Source organism: Schistocerca gregaria, chromosome 3 (genome assembly GCF_023897955.1).
Source record: "Schistocerca gregaria isolate iqSchGreg1 chromosome 3, iqSchGreg1.2, whole genome shotgun sequence".
NCBI lineage: Eukaryota > Metazoa > Arthropoda > Insecta > Orthoptera > Acrididae > Schistocerca > Schistocerca gregaria.
The window spans coordinates 486,973,366-486,988,821 of NC_064922.1; positions in this window are offsets into that span (position 1 = coordinate 486,973,366).

Consider the following 15,456-nt stretch of genomic DNA (forward strand, 5'->3'; position numbering starts at 1 on the left):
ATAATAAGGTGGCAATATTTGTGATAACGGACTTTCTATGGACGTCGGCTCCTGCTGTGAGCGGTGGCAGGTGTCAAGGGATGATAAATCGATAGCGCGTGGCCGGCCGGCAGCTGCAGTGGGACTCCGGTGGTGACAGCGTCGCCGTCTCGGCCTGAGTAATGGTCCGGCCGGCTACCAGTGTGACGGAGGTGCGCTGCGCTTTCTGGACAACGGCCGCACTGGGAATGCGCCGCCCATGCCTTTCCACTTTTCTCTGTCTACAGAGCTTGAATGCAACGCACTGTGTAATGCATCTAACTTCAGTCCTTACTGATACACGCCGTAAACCATCGCCCCACGTAAGGTTATAATGACTTGTTTAGAAACAATCTGGAAAAATAACGCAATGAGAACTTGCGGTTCTATGGTGTTTAGTAGAGTTAATGTTATTTGCGTCATATCTGATGCATGAAGTGAAAAGGATGCCTTACATAGCGAATGCTCTTATGCCAAACACTTACATTCTCTTAACAGTTATGAAATGAAGGAACCTAAAGAAGGCAACTAAACGCCTAATGAATATATAAATATTGCAGCGGAGCGTTTAAATAACATTATGTAATATTCTGGCTGCGAGTACCAGCGTGAATGCACTACCGTAACTGACGACAACGCTCATTGCTGTGAAAAGATCACCTATGCCTTCTGTAATTTTGGAGATAAGGAATGGCGATTGGACATTCAGATACGTAGTTTGCATACCGACGTAATTTGAAGCGCAGAGAGATACAACTTGTAATCGCAATTATTAAGAATAAAAAATTTATTTTGTGAAAGAGGAGGTAAATATTGTCTACGAACATTTACGGACCTTCATAAAACGATTAGCGTGTTTAGCAATCCAGTGCATAGTGATTTCTTCGCAAATTAACAATACTGGGCGACTATGCTACAATCACGGTCCCAAAAACGAGAAGTATTTCGCCGTCCGCTTGAGTGTTAAAGACGTTCATTAGTCGACCAGTGTGTTAGTAAGAAGATATCATACTGCTACTGTTATTCTACCTTCTCACTCTGAAAGTGTTCCCAGAATATCCTAAGGCGATTGTGAGTATTGTAGCTGCCCCGAAAGACGGAGTCTTCATTGCTAGTTATGGCAGTTTTCTCCGACTTTGCCTGGCGTTCTCTGAAAACCGGAGAAACGGAAACCTCCGACCGCCAACTCATACTGTACCTAACCCGTTCTCGCCTAACAGCAGCCACAAAGAAAACATATTCATCCATATGCAACTTTTTTCACAGATTTTGATATCACACATGTCAAGTTTTAAAAATTGTGCATCTAGGAAGAAAATCAAGGAAGTTTAAACCCAGTACCTGTCATATCTGTGTCGAAGTCAAAGGTCAAATTAATTAATTTTTCTTGACGGGGTAGCAGTTCACTCTAACGGATATGGAGAATATTGAGAGAAACATCATTAAAATATTTTGGAGGAAAAAAATGCTACTAGCTTTCATTAAAATTTGCCACCTGCATTCCGGTATTCACAGAAAAGCTCATCACAATTTTTTCAGATCCACTGGGCGATACTGGAACAAAAAGTCATCTGCGGCCAGACTACTGATTTACGACATCAAACAAGCAAAAAACCACGTTTTGAAAGCCAGACTGTTAACAAAGTATTAAAGATAAATTTTTAAATTACACTAAGTACCTGCAGTAAGCCTCATACGTGTGTAGAATACGAATAAGCTGATGTCAAAAGTCTTTACAAAAAGCAACCTGACAACGTAAATTTACAAAATGATTCCATAGCTTCATGTGAATGGTTGCTACATTTGAATCAAGCTTCAACAACGGTCTTTTCGAGATCTGATAAATTTCCGTTCCACAAGAACACCACTGATAACAAATAAGTATCCAGAAAAACCTATGTAAAGTGGAACGAATCACTAGATGTCACAAGAGGTGGATCCACCGGTATAATTGGGTAAAATGAGACTGAAAGTATTTTTTCAGTATTCAGTCTTCGAACTGGTTTGATGCGGACCACCATGGATGCCTCTCCTGTGACTACTTTTTCATCCCATTGTAGCATCTACAATCTACGTCATCAATTATTTTCTGTATTCCAGTCTCTGTGTTCCTCTACAGTTTTTACCGTCCACAGCTCGATCTACTACCGTGACCCTGATGTCTTAACAGATGTCTTATAATCTTGTCCCCTCTTCTTGTCATTGTTTTCCTCATTATCCTTTCTTCGCAGATTTTGCGGAGCAGATTTTCATTTCTGGCATTATCCGTCCATCTGATTTTCAACATTCTTCCTTAGTACCACATCTCAAATGCTTTGATTCTCTTCCTTTCCAGTTTTCCCACTATCAATGTTTTACCAAGACGCAATGCTGTGTTCCAAACGTACATTCTCAGACATTTCTTCCTCAATTTAAGTCCTATTTTTGATACAAGTAGACTTCTGTTTGTCAGGAATGCCCATTTTGCCAGTGCTAGGCTGCTTTTTACTTCGTCCTTCCTCCGTCCATCATGAGATATTTTGCTACCTAGGTAGTAGAATTCCCTTGCTTTATCTGTTTCGTGATCACGAATTCTGATTTTATCTTTTTCGCTGTTCAAATCTCTGCCACTTCTAATTACTTGCGACTTTCTTACATTTACTCTTAGTCTATATTTGTACTCGTTAGGCTGTTCATTCCGTTCGCCGGTCGCGGTGGCCGTGCGGTTCTAGGCGCTCCAGTCCGGAGCCGCGCTGCTGCTACGGTCGCAGGTTCGAATCCTGCCTCGGGCATGGGTGTGTGTGATGTCCTTAGGTTAGTTAGGTTTAAGTAGTTCTAAGTTCTAGGGGACTGATGACCACAGCAGTTGAGTCCTATAGTGCTCAGAGCCATTTGAACCATTTTTTTCATTCCGTTCAGCAGATCATGTAATTCGTCTCCACTTTAACAGACTCTGTACTTCGTCTGCATTTTCATTGAGGACAGCAACGTCATCCGTGAATCTTACCACTCTCACTCTTGAACCTTAACTTTAATTCCGTCATTGCTTCTTCGACAATAGATTGAACAGCAGGGACGAAAGGATATCTTCCTGTCTTCCTCTTTTTTTACTCTGAGCGCTTCCTTCTTGGTCGTCCGGTTCTTGTACATATTGTATATTACGTATCTTTGCCTATAGCGTTCACCTATTTTTTCGCAATTTCAAACATCTTGCACCGTTTTACAATATCCAACGCTTTCTCCAGGTCAACAAATACTATGAACATTAAGGTTCAAGAGTGAGAGTGGTAAGATTCACGGATGACGTTGCTGTCATCAAATTGTGGGCATGACCTTAAGCTGACTGTGCGATAATTTTTGCACTTCTCAGCTTCTTCTAAACTGTGTGGATGATGTCTATCTGAAAATCTGATGGTACATCATGAGTCTCATACATTATTAACACCATTGTGAATGGTCGTCTTGTTGCCACTTCTCCCAATGATTTTATTAGTTCCGATGGAGTATAATCTCTCCGTGTCGCTTTATTTGACCTTAAGCCTCCAAAGCTCTTTGAAATTCCGGTTCTAATACTAGATCCCTAATTACTTCTTCTACTGTCACGTCATCAGACAAATTATCCCCTTGACAGGGACCTTCAACTACATCTTTTCATCTATAGTCTCTGTCCTCTACATGTAACAGACGAATTACGATTAATGTTAATACGCTTGCTTTTAGTTTCACCGAATGTTGTTTCGACTTTTCTGTATGATTAGTCGTAAGTAGAGAAGCAATAAAAGCAGAGTGCATCGGTCGTGAGATCTCAGTGACTTAGTACACTGGTAGTGATTGGATGTCACTTGAGAAACTAATTCATCAGTGACATTTCAACCCTTCTAAGGATGCCCAAGTTGACTTCAAGTGATGTGATTGTCATACGGAAAAGCGTAGGAACAATCAGCGAAACTAAGAGCAGTCATACCTCATGTAATTATGAACAGGGACCGTCCAGTATGGTATGAAAGGGGTTATAAATATCGTATGAAATCAGCGAAAGGAATTATTCATGGGTTCCAAGACGGTAGTAGCTGTCCAACTAGCACAATCACTGTACGTAAAGAGAAGGATGGGATTAGTGTCTCGTAAGCTTTGTTTGAGATGGTGTAAACAGCAACTGTACTGGACAGTGGATGAATGAGTTAGAAGTGACGTGATGGCAACATTTGGTTTGGCGAATGCCTGCAGATCATTACCTTCCACCATGTGCTGTGACAGCAATGAAACCACGAGAGAGTAATATTATGACGTGGGATTGATTTTGTAGTTAGGGTGACCCCGTACTAAGCTGAAAACAAATGCCAAATGCGGAATGACTCGAACACTTTCACAGCACTGTGTACTAGGTATAGAAGAACAGAGACTGTGTTGGTTTTTACCGGTTTAAAATTGAATTCTGCCATAGAGCATCATCTATGAAGCAATGTTTTGTGGACCATAACTTTGTAGAAATGGATAGGCCTGCCTGGACTCCTCACCTGAGCCCACTGGAAAGCCTGTGGAATAAAAAAAATAGACTTCGCTCCAACCTCCAGCATCCAACTTCAGTGCATACTCTGGTTCTGGTGCTTGAGGAAGAGAAGTTCTACCATTCCAACATAGACATTCAGACACTTGTTCGAAAGTGTTCCCAGCAGAGTTAAAGCCATCACAATGACGAAGAATCTGTACAATCCATATCAAAGTCCACTAATAAGTGTTCAGATACTCCAAGTAGGATGTTGCACTGATTTCATACATTCTTAAACATTATTTGCTGGGGCAAACTTCACCTTTAATACTATTATTGCTTTCTCAGTTATTCCGTTACTGTTAAGGTCTGGGGGAGTTTAGCCTATGTCGTACGTCCGATATACCATAACGAATAGTTGCGTCATGATAGACTCTGAAAAGGATCCAAATAATTCTGAAACAATGGTGTGTACTCCATGGATCTGGTTTATTTCTCCTCAAGTTTTCTGTTATATTCCTTTTTGACCGTCATTTCTCTACTTACTTTCTCTAGTACTATCTTCAAACTCGTTTAACATTTATTAAAACCTGGTGCATCTGGATTCATGTATTTCCAGGACGCACTATTTCAAATATCGGTCCAGCCTTGCAGGTTTTGATGTTAAGTTGGTGCCCAAATAGCTCAAGTCAAATGCTCACATAATTTTCTTTCATATGTAACACGCTGATTTCTTTCATAAACCTTCTGTTTGAGCTATGACTCTAATAACTGATCACCAATCTTTCAACTGTCAGCAACAACCGCATGTAGTCTTATTCTGCAGTAGATACTGTGGAGATTTTAAATTCATAACATTCTAGCTGCCTTGAGATAGAAGAGTATTCGTTTAGTAGGATAATTAAGCGTATACCAGCGGTTTTCGGGACCTGTTTCTTCTTTGCAAAAGGGAATGTTCTATTTGGACATTTAACAAAGCGTTCTAGTTTTTGTCATTGACTTTCCTGGCAAAGCGTGCTGAGTGTTCCTGTGGTGATGTTTACATACTTCCCGGAATTTAGACATTAAAAACTCCATGTTACGCAAAATACGTAGTTATTCATTTCTCTATTCCATACAGTACCAAAACCTTTTTCGATATTTGTTGTATTCAGTGGGTCTCGTTTTATTCCCAAATATGTTAACTGTGGTGTACGTTTTTATTTAGATAAACGTAAATAAAATTAAATATCACCTGTTACAGATTTTAGACCCAAAATAGAAATTAACCAGAAGTGAAAACGTTACCTCCTTTAGTCTAACCTGAGAGTTAATACGATATTTTGACCCTGATTTTTCCTGAAATGATACACCTTTATGTTAAACCCGACAATCAATTAAAATTTTTCCTGTGTATAGGGTGTATATATAATAAATAAACCTCTGGAGTTCGTAGATACATGGTCGACGACATATGGAAGTTTGGGTCTGGCCGTGAAGCATGTTGGGATAGCCTAACGGATGTCTAGCTTTAGCGGCCGAGCAGTACGGACCTCCCACATTTACACCTGCGAAGCGTAAGTGGTAGTTTTGTTTTTTTTTTTTTCTGCAGCCGTTACTTGCGCGGCATCTAGTACTCCAGAGCAATGGCGAACCGATTGCATAAATCAACACTCCTTTCCACGTTCTGCACTAACTGTACAAGACCAAAGGCATTCATGATAGAGCGCTTTCTTCGTGGTTCATCCTAAATCCAGGCAATAGTGAACAGTATGTTAAGTCACAGATGGTAACGTCGGGTCGGTGATGATCGGTCACGCAGGATTAGGGCTGCGAACAACTCGCGTCTCTTACCTGCCGTTCGAGCTCACCGCGGCAGATGTCATGGACGCCTTTAGTCCTTATTCCACCGTTCACAGCAATGTAGCCGAACGGTGGACACAATTTCGAACATATCTAGTCTTGGGGGGTGTGGCGTCCATCAGATAGACCTCCATCGTCAGGTGTCATCCTACCTCCTGATTTGAGGCTGCTGCGCAGTCGTCATTTACGGTCGCCGATCGCAAACTTGTTGAGGATGCTGCAAGAAAGGAACCGTTCGATCAGAATATCCCCCGCGTCGCAACACACAACTGCTAGCCTCTAACGTGACCCCCGCACCACAGCCAACGTCCCTTCCAGTCTCCTACGCAATGGTTCTCATTGCTACCATAGCTTCGCACCAGTGCCTCGCGCCTGTATCGGTGCCCTAGATACCACCCTTGTACAACCTCAACATCAATAAAAGGGGGTGGCGAAACCACCGACATCACTACCTGCGAAAGTCGACCATGCCTCAGATGACCCGACGGAGTTAACTTTAGCAACAGTACCAATGACAGCCTTTGTCCCAGAACGACGCGACTCCCTACTGTCTTCCAACGTGGAAGACCGGTCACGGAAGCAGGAGTCATCCAAGCGCCGTAAACGCAGACGTCACAGGCCTCATATCGGATGCCTCGACAGCAAATCAGAGTTGTCGAACCGGAGAACGCGACCGTCTCTCTCGACGCTCCTTCATCAGTCAAGCACCCTATATCGTGGGAGGGAATCGATAATGCACCAGGACTCCACACTTCCGCGTCGAGCGACGACATAAATCGATCCTGACCCTCGGTGGGCACCGGCGCCTCCGGCTGCCACAACCTGAACATACCTAAGCTCCAACTCTGGAGGTTGGACGGGACGGTCTATGACCTCATTGTCCGTCCTCGAGTGTCTACAACGTGATACCCCACGTAGCCTATCATACTGACATCGCAATATCTTTTACCACGTCGCCAATCATACCGGACTACAAAGATCAACACCAACCACGTCAGTTCGCTCCAGAAATTGCCTCGTACGAAATATTATCTGGGAATCTGATGTTGACATTGCACTCCTGGCTCAAGTTGGCGGATACGTACCATACAACACTGCTGTGACCCCTTTCGCTGGGTCCTGACTGCATACGTTCGAAAACGAAGCCCTGTTATGGATCTTACCATGTTACGTAGGATCGTAAGACTACCATTAGATAATGGACGTATAGAGTGACAGCAGATGACAAACACATCGCTGTTGTCAATGGCTACCATGATGGTGTAGTAGATAATCTGTACAGGAAGACTGATAAAAATATAGTAAAAAAATAATTCAGGTAAAGTGCTAAACAAAACGACGTAAAAGCAAAATTTCAGACAAAATTTGTTCCTATTGCTCATAGGGGAAAAGTGTCACACAGAAATAACGACCGTTTTAAAACAGTAACGTTAAGCCTGCATCTAATACTGCTATCACATTAAAATAAAATTAGAGATTTAACATTGACAAAGGACAAGACAAATATACGAAAACTGGAGTACATTAATTACACTGTGGCCAGTGATTTTATGTTGCGCAAACAGGCAGACCCTTTCGTAACAAGGATCAAGGAGCATACCAGTAGTCACAACAAAACGGCCATTGGAGACCACCTATGTTACAGGGTACATAATATTACAAATATAAGGCGTAACGTGAAAGTCTTACATAAAGCTCCATAAGGTAGGAGGTTAGACGTTTTAGGAAACTCGCAGATACATAGCAAAAGAAATCTTAGTCCGGGACATTAGATGAACGATCTGTTAGGACCTAGTCAATTTTTGATAAGCTGTTATAATTTTAATTAGGTCCAGGCGCTTCTTAAAACTGACGATAGCTTCGACTATGCACGTTTGGGCATCATATGTCAGTAGATTCTTGGACTTATTTTAGTTTCAAGCGGCACTAATGAGAAGGGAAATACTTGTCGATCTACCTAGACCTCGGGTTCCAGTGTGCTTATTGCTACAACAGCTACGTAACCTTCAAAAGAAATGTAAACTACATGCAGATTGTAATAGGTATAAAATTTAATTGCGTAATAAGATTATTGTTCAGTAGATTTATGTCTACTGACGGTGATATAAAATTATGGAGCTTACATGTATAACCTTTCGTACACAATAATTTTTTGGTTGGTTTCGGTCACATAGCTCCTAAATGTATGTCGTGACGTCTTCTAGTAATAACTATCATGAGGCGTAGAAAGAATAGCATAACCATCCGTCATACTGTATTTCACGATAGCACATTTGATACTAGTTATCTAAGGAGACTATCACTTGAAAATAGTAACTGTAATACAATAGATGTGTTTGAAGGGTCAGTAATAAGAAATCTCGGGGTACTTTGAGAGCAGTTAAAAACCTAAGTGGCTTTATAAGTATGTGTTTGTACCAAACAAGGGAATGAATTTACCTATATATCGAGAGACAACGTGTTCTATGGTCTTCTGACACCGAGATTTCACCTAGTCGCCTTAGGATGCGTTGTGATAAGTAATCACGTTTATGTATCACATTAAAAAGGCAAATAAATGTTAAATAGATAGCTCGCGAGTTCAATAAGAGCTATTACAATTCCGTATGATAGAATAGTACATGGTGCTTGAAATAATGGAAGAGAATTCACCTAGACTCGGGTGACGAGATTACACGTAGAAGATGGGTAATGACATCATACCTACACGTCAAATGACCTATTGTCGAAATCAACTCGTATGAACGGCATATTTGTTAACAAAATCGTTGAACATTATCTGTGGGACCACGTTGTTTGTGTAATTTTTGCCCCTGATTCAGAGCAATTGAAAATGATATTATTAGATACATAAGATGGCACATTGATGATGCTCATCCAAGGAGAATAACTATGAATATAATAATTACTACATACAGATATCTGTGAAAGAGTAGCAACATTAGACCTTGGATTATATTTACGAGCTCTTGTACCGCCGAGAGGCTTTTAATTGTGCGTTGATCATATCAAACAATTTTAGTAATTTCACCTAGACATAGTGTGACAAAATTACAGATATACATTGGATAACGAGCTCTCACTAGACGTCGAATGACGCAATACAAACTGGTTACTTGCTAACAGAAATATAAAACAGTAATGGTAGTTCCAATGGTATATATGGATGGTGTATACTTTTGCAGATGAATAGTACCATAATTGTCATAATGTAGTAAATGCACCTTTGACTTCCAGTAGTTATGGATATTTTTGTGTCTTCATTGCCAGTGTAGAGTCTTGTGCCACGGGAAGCAAGGAGAAGATGTTGTTTTGTGGCTCTTATCACAACTGCATACATGTGTTAGCTGGGCTCTTTATTCATAAGAACAAGAAGCTACTTATTATCTTTTAGCAAGCTTTTGTGGTACAAGCTCTTTCGTATTCGTCGACATTAGCTTCACTGCTGATGAAGTACAAGTCCTGCTATAAACACTACTCTCGTAGCCAGTGATGCGAACTGACAGGTGCCATCTAGAATGGTAATTGCTCTAGTAACTGAGCTGACTGCAACTACGACTCTGACTGTGACTGACTGGTTGACTGCCTGGAACTGTGACTGACTGGGCCCCAGGTGCGATGTGGCAATCTAAATACTGGTGGTCAAGAGGGTGTTGGTGGCACGTTGCTTGCGAGTCCGTCTTTGGCCTCTCTCCTGATTGGTGTGCTTGATTCAGCGGCTATTACTGATCTCCTTGTAATCTCTTTGCTGACCAGTGTCCTGGCGACAGCTTACGACAACACATTCTCCCCCCCCCCCCATCCCCCTTCCCCACGAAATGCCGCACTATTGGAAACTGGAAATTTGTGGTGCGGTCTTATCGGACCAAACTGCTGAGGTCATCGGTCTCTAAGTTTATGCACTACTTAACCTAACTTAAACTAACACCAAGGACAACACACACACACACACACACACACACCCATGCCCAAGGGTGCACTCGAATCTCTGACGTGAGGATCAGAGTAGACAGTGACATGGCGCCTGAGACTGCACAGCTACCCCTCATGGCTCCACACCTTTATTATGTAGGAAGACTATGAACGACAACAGAGAGTGAAGCAGGACGCTGGACATAGAGATCAGCCAAGAGCCATGACTGTGGTGAATGGCATACTCCAGACTGTACCGCTTGATGGCGCTGCCATAGGTGAAACGGATATAAACTGCGTTTCTTTAAATGAAGAACCCCCATTTTTTATCACATATTCGTATAGTACGTAAAGAAATATGAATGTTTAAGTTGGACCACTTTTTTCGTTTTGCAATAGATAGTACTGTAACAGTCATAAACATAGGGCTCACAATTTTAGAAGAACAGTTGGTAACAGGTAGGTTGTTAAATTAAAATATAGAACGTAGGTACGTTTGAACATTTTATTTCTGTTGTTACAATGTGATACATGTACCTCCACGTACCTCTATGAACTTATCATTTCGGAGAACGTATGCTGTTACAGCGTGATTACCTGTAAATATCACATTCATGCAATAAATACTAAAAATGGTGTCCGTCAACCTCAATGTATTTGGAAATACGTGTAACAACATTCCTTTCAACAGCGAGTAGTTCGCCTTCCGTAATGTTCACACTTGCAATGACAATGTGCTGACGCATGTTGTCAGGCGTTGTCGGTCGATCACGATAGCAAATATCCTTCGACCTTGAATGATATTTTCCCTCTGCAGCGGAGTGTGCGCTGATATGAAACTTCCTAGCAGATTAAAACTGTGTGCCGGACCGAGACTCGAACTCGGGACCTTTGCATTTCGCGGGCAAGTGCTCTACCAACTGAGCTACCCAAGCATGTCTAACGCCCCGTCCTCACAGCTTTACTTCTGCCAGTACCTTGTCTCCTACGTTCCAAACTTAACAGAAGCTCTCCTGCGAACCTTGCTGAACCAGCACTCCTGAAACAAATGATATTGCGGAGACATGGCTTAGCTACAGCCTGGGGGATGTTTCCAGAATGATATTTTCAATCTGCAGCGAAGTGTGCACTGATATGAAACTACGTGGCAGATTAAAACTGTGTGCTGGACCGAGACTCGAACTCGGGACCTTTGCCTTTCGCCAGCAAGTGCTCTACCAACTGAGCTATCCAAGCACGACTCACGCCCTGTCCTAACAGCTTTGCTTCTGCCAGTACCTCGTCTCCTACCTTCCAAACTTAGCAGAAGCTTTTCTGCAAACCTTTGTCTGCTACTGATATGCGGATTAGCCGCGACAGCAGCTAGAACACCTACTTGGCCATTATCATTTGATTGACGTTTCACATGTGGCTGGACACTTTCTGTTTCCTTAAATAACATAACTATCCGCCGAACGGTCCGGAAACTTGGATGATGCCGTCCAGGATACCGAGCAGCATACATAGCACACGCCCGTTGATCATTTTGATCACAATAGCCATACATCAACACGATATCGACCTTTTCCGCAATTGGTAAACGGTCAATTTTAACACAGGTAATGTGTCACGAAGCAAATACCGTCCGCCCTGGCGGAATGTTACGTGATATCACGTACTTATACGTTTGTGACTATTACAGCGCCATCTATCACGAAGCGAAAAAAGTGGTCCAACTAAATCATTCATATTTATTTACGTACTACACGAATATGTAATAAAAATGGGGGTTCCTATTTAAAAAAAACGCAGTTGATATCCGTTTGACCTATGGCAGCCCCATTTAACGGGCCACCCATAGCGCCATCTGGTTTCCCCCTTCAAGCTAGACAAGTTTAGTTCTTTGTAGTTTTTCTTCGTTTCATGCTATTTCGTGAGATATTTGGCCCAGTTACTACCAATGAACCACCCTGTATATTAGGGACCATAAGTGAAATTTTTCTCTCCATACATTATTATGTAGGCAAGTTATCATCCAGTATTTCATCATTAAAAGTAGCACATAACGTCATTGTTGTTGTTTTTTCTGTAGCAATGACTTTTTTTTCTATGTCTCATTATCACATAGATAGAATGTTTTATCATAAAATTGTATGACTTATATCAGCATATCCTTTCAGTTGTGTAACATATTTAAATTCACAAAATGCATCATAAACTTTCAGACAGTCATATAGTCGATCTAAACACCACAGTTCGTGAGAAAATACTTCATTTCATTCAGTTTTCATACATAAAGTATGCAGCATTACATGATCATACAATGATGAATAAGTCAACTAATTTCTTGTTAGTTTCAAACAACAAATATGAAGTATGACATAATGAACTACATTGAATTATAATAGTTCATGGTACCTAGCTCAATATTTTTCCTACCACTCAGTCCAGCTACATCTGTAGTTTGTAGTTCATAAAATATATTGGAACTTCTTTATTTTTTACTTGTATATTTTCTCTTCTCTCTAGTTCATAATTAGGATGATATTTAACAAATGGCACAGGACTTTTCATATTTTACCTTTGTTTGGTAATGTATCTTTTACTTCAGTTCCAGCATTATTACAATCAGCCCACTTTAGTATATCATCTCCAGTGCTGGCTCTCCATGTAAAAAGCACCTTAATATCAGTGCCTTATAATATTTGATAACTCCACCCAAAATTTCCAGTGTACATACTACTTCATTATTCTCCTTCATTACTTTACAATTATTTACAGTATGTCCTCATCGACATCTTTGATCAGTAACAGGTGATGTTTACATTCAATAAAACTGATGATGAAATAAAATGACGTTCAGTTCTATAGCAAATTATTCATCTTTTTTATGTTTATGAAGTCAATCCGTTTCGCTATATAGTTATCAATCTTGTAGAATTTTCCATCAGATGTTGGATAATCTGTACCATCATCTTTTACATTACTAAAGTTCATGTACTACTGGGAATAATGTACATTAATTACTGTATCCTTGCTGGGATTATTTAAGTTATTTTTTGTATTCTCATTCACAGGAAATGAGTAAAACTGGTAGCTTTCACTCTTGTTCATTGATTATGAATAAAATTCTAATATAAGTGTTACATTAGCACCATTGATCATTATTTTCCTTAGATATAGTTACTACTAAATGCTGAAGTTTTTCTTGAATTGGTATAAATAAAGGGTGATTTGTTTCATGTATCATTGGCACAACAAACACCACATTAGGCGTGAATGAACCAATAATATTAGTTTCGTGGTGAAAGTGAGTAGTATCCTTTATGAAATTCTATTAGCTAAATTAAAATTACATGAATTAATTCAAATTTAACAATTTAAGAACATTATTAGCAATAGACACTTTATTCTATTCAATTCTAACACACTCTTAATACTATCTCTTATATCTGCATAAAATTTAACATGACTAACAATTGTTACCCTGTCATCTCATTAAATTTTTATATCTGGCTTTCTTGTACCAATAAATTTCTGGAACTTTTTCTCATCTACATCTACATTTATGTGATTACTTTGCTTTTCACAGTAAAGTGCCTGTCAGAGGGTTCAATGAACTTCATTCAAGTTGTCTCTCCACCATTCCACTCTCTAATGACAAGCTGGAAAAACAAGAACTTAATTTTTCGGTGTGAGCCCTGATTTCTCTTATTTTATTGTGATGATCATTTTTCTTTATGTAAGTTGGTGCCAACAGAGGGTTTTCGCAATCAGAGGAGTAAACTGGTAATTTCAATTTAATGAGAAGATTCCGTCGAAACGAAAAACGCCTTTGTTTTAAAGATTGTCACTCCCATTCACGTATCATGTCTGTGGCACTATCTCACGTATTTAGCGATAATAGAAAACTAGCTGCCCTTCTTTATAGTTATTCGATGTCATCTGTCAGTGCCATCTGATGCAGATACCACACCGCACAGCCATACTCCAGAATGGAGCGGACAAGCATGATGTAAGCAGTCTCTTTAGTAGACCTGTTGCACCTTCTAAGTGTTCTGACAAAAATCGCAGTATTTGGTTTGCTCTACCCACAATACTATCTATGTCATCGTTCCAATGTAGGTCATTTATAATTGTAATCCCTTAGTATTTAGCTGAATCACAACCTTCAGATTTCTGTGACTTATCGCATAATCGAAATTTAGCTGATTTCCTTTAGTACACATGTGAATAACTTCAAACTTTTCTTTATTCTGGGTAAATTGCCACTTTTGGCACCATACTGGTATCTTATTTAAATCATTTTGGAAGTCTTTTTGACCATCTGATGACTTTACAAGACGGTAAATGACAGTATCATCAGCAAACAATCTAATACAGCTACTCAAATTGTCTCCAATGTCGATAATTTAGATCAGGAACAAGAGAGGGCCTGTAATAGTTCCTTGGGGAACGCTGGATCTTACTTCTGTTTTATTAGATGACTTTCAGTCTATTACTACGAAGTGTGACATTTCTGACCGGAAATCACGAATCCAGGCGCACAACTGAGGCGATACTCTGTAGGCATGCAGTTTGGTTTGAAGACGCTTGTGAGGAACGGTGTAGAAAGCCTTCTGCAAATCTAAAAATAGGGAACCAATTTGACATCTCCTGTCGATAGCACATATTACTTCATGAGTATAAAGAGCTACTTGTGTTTCACAAGAACGATATTTTCTAAATCCGTGCTGACTGAGCGTCAGTAAACAGTTTTCTTTGAGGTACTCCATAATGTTCAAATCTAATATTAGTTCCAAACCCTACTGCAAATCGACTTAAGTGATATAGGCCTGTAATTCAGCGGATTACTCCTACTTCCCTGTTTGGGTATTGCTGTGACTTGAGCAGTTTTCTAGTCTTTAAGTAGGGTTGTATATAACTGCTGAGTGTAGAACTATTTTATCAGCATACTCTGAGAGGAACCTGACTGGTATACAATCTGGACTGGAGGCCTTCTCTTTATTAAGTGATTTAAGCTGCTTTGGTATACCGAGGATATCCACTTCTATGTTTCTCATCTTGGCAGTTGTTCTTGATTGGAATTCAGGAATATTTACTTCCTCTTCTTTGGTGAAGGAGTTTTCAAAACAGTGTTTAATAACATTAGTTGTACTGTCATCAGAGAGTTCAACGTTGTTATTGTGCAGTGAAAGTATTGATTGCGTTTTGCCACTGGTGTGCTCTATGTATGA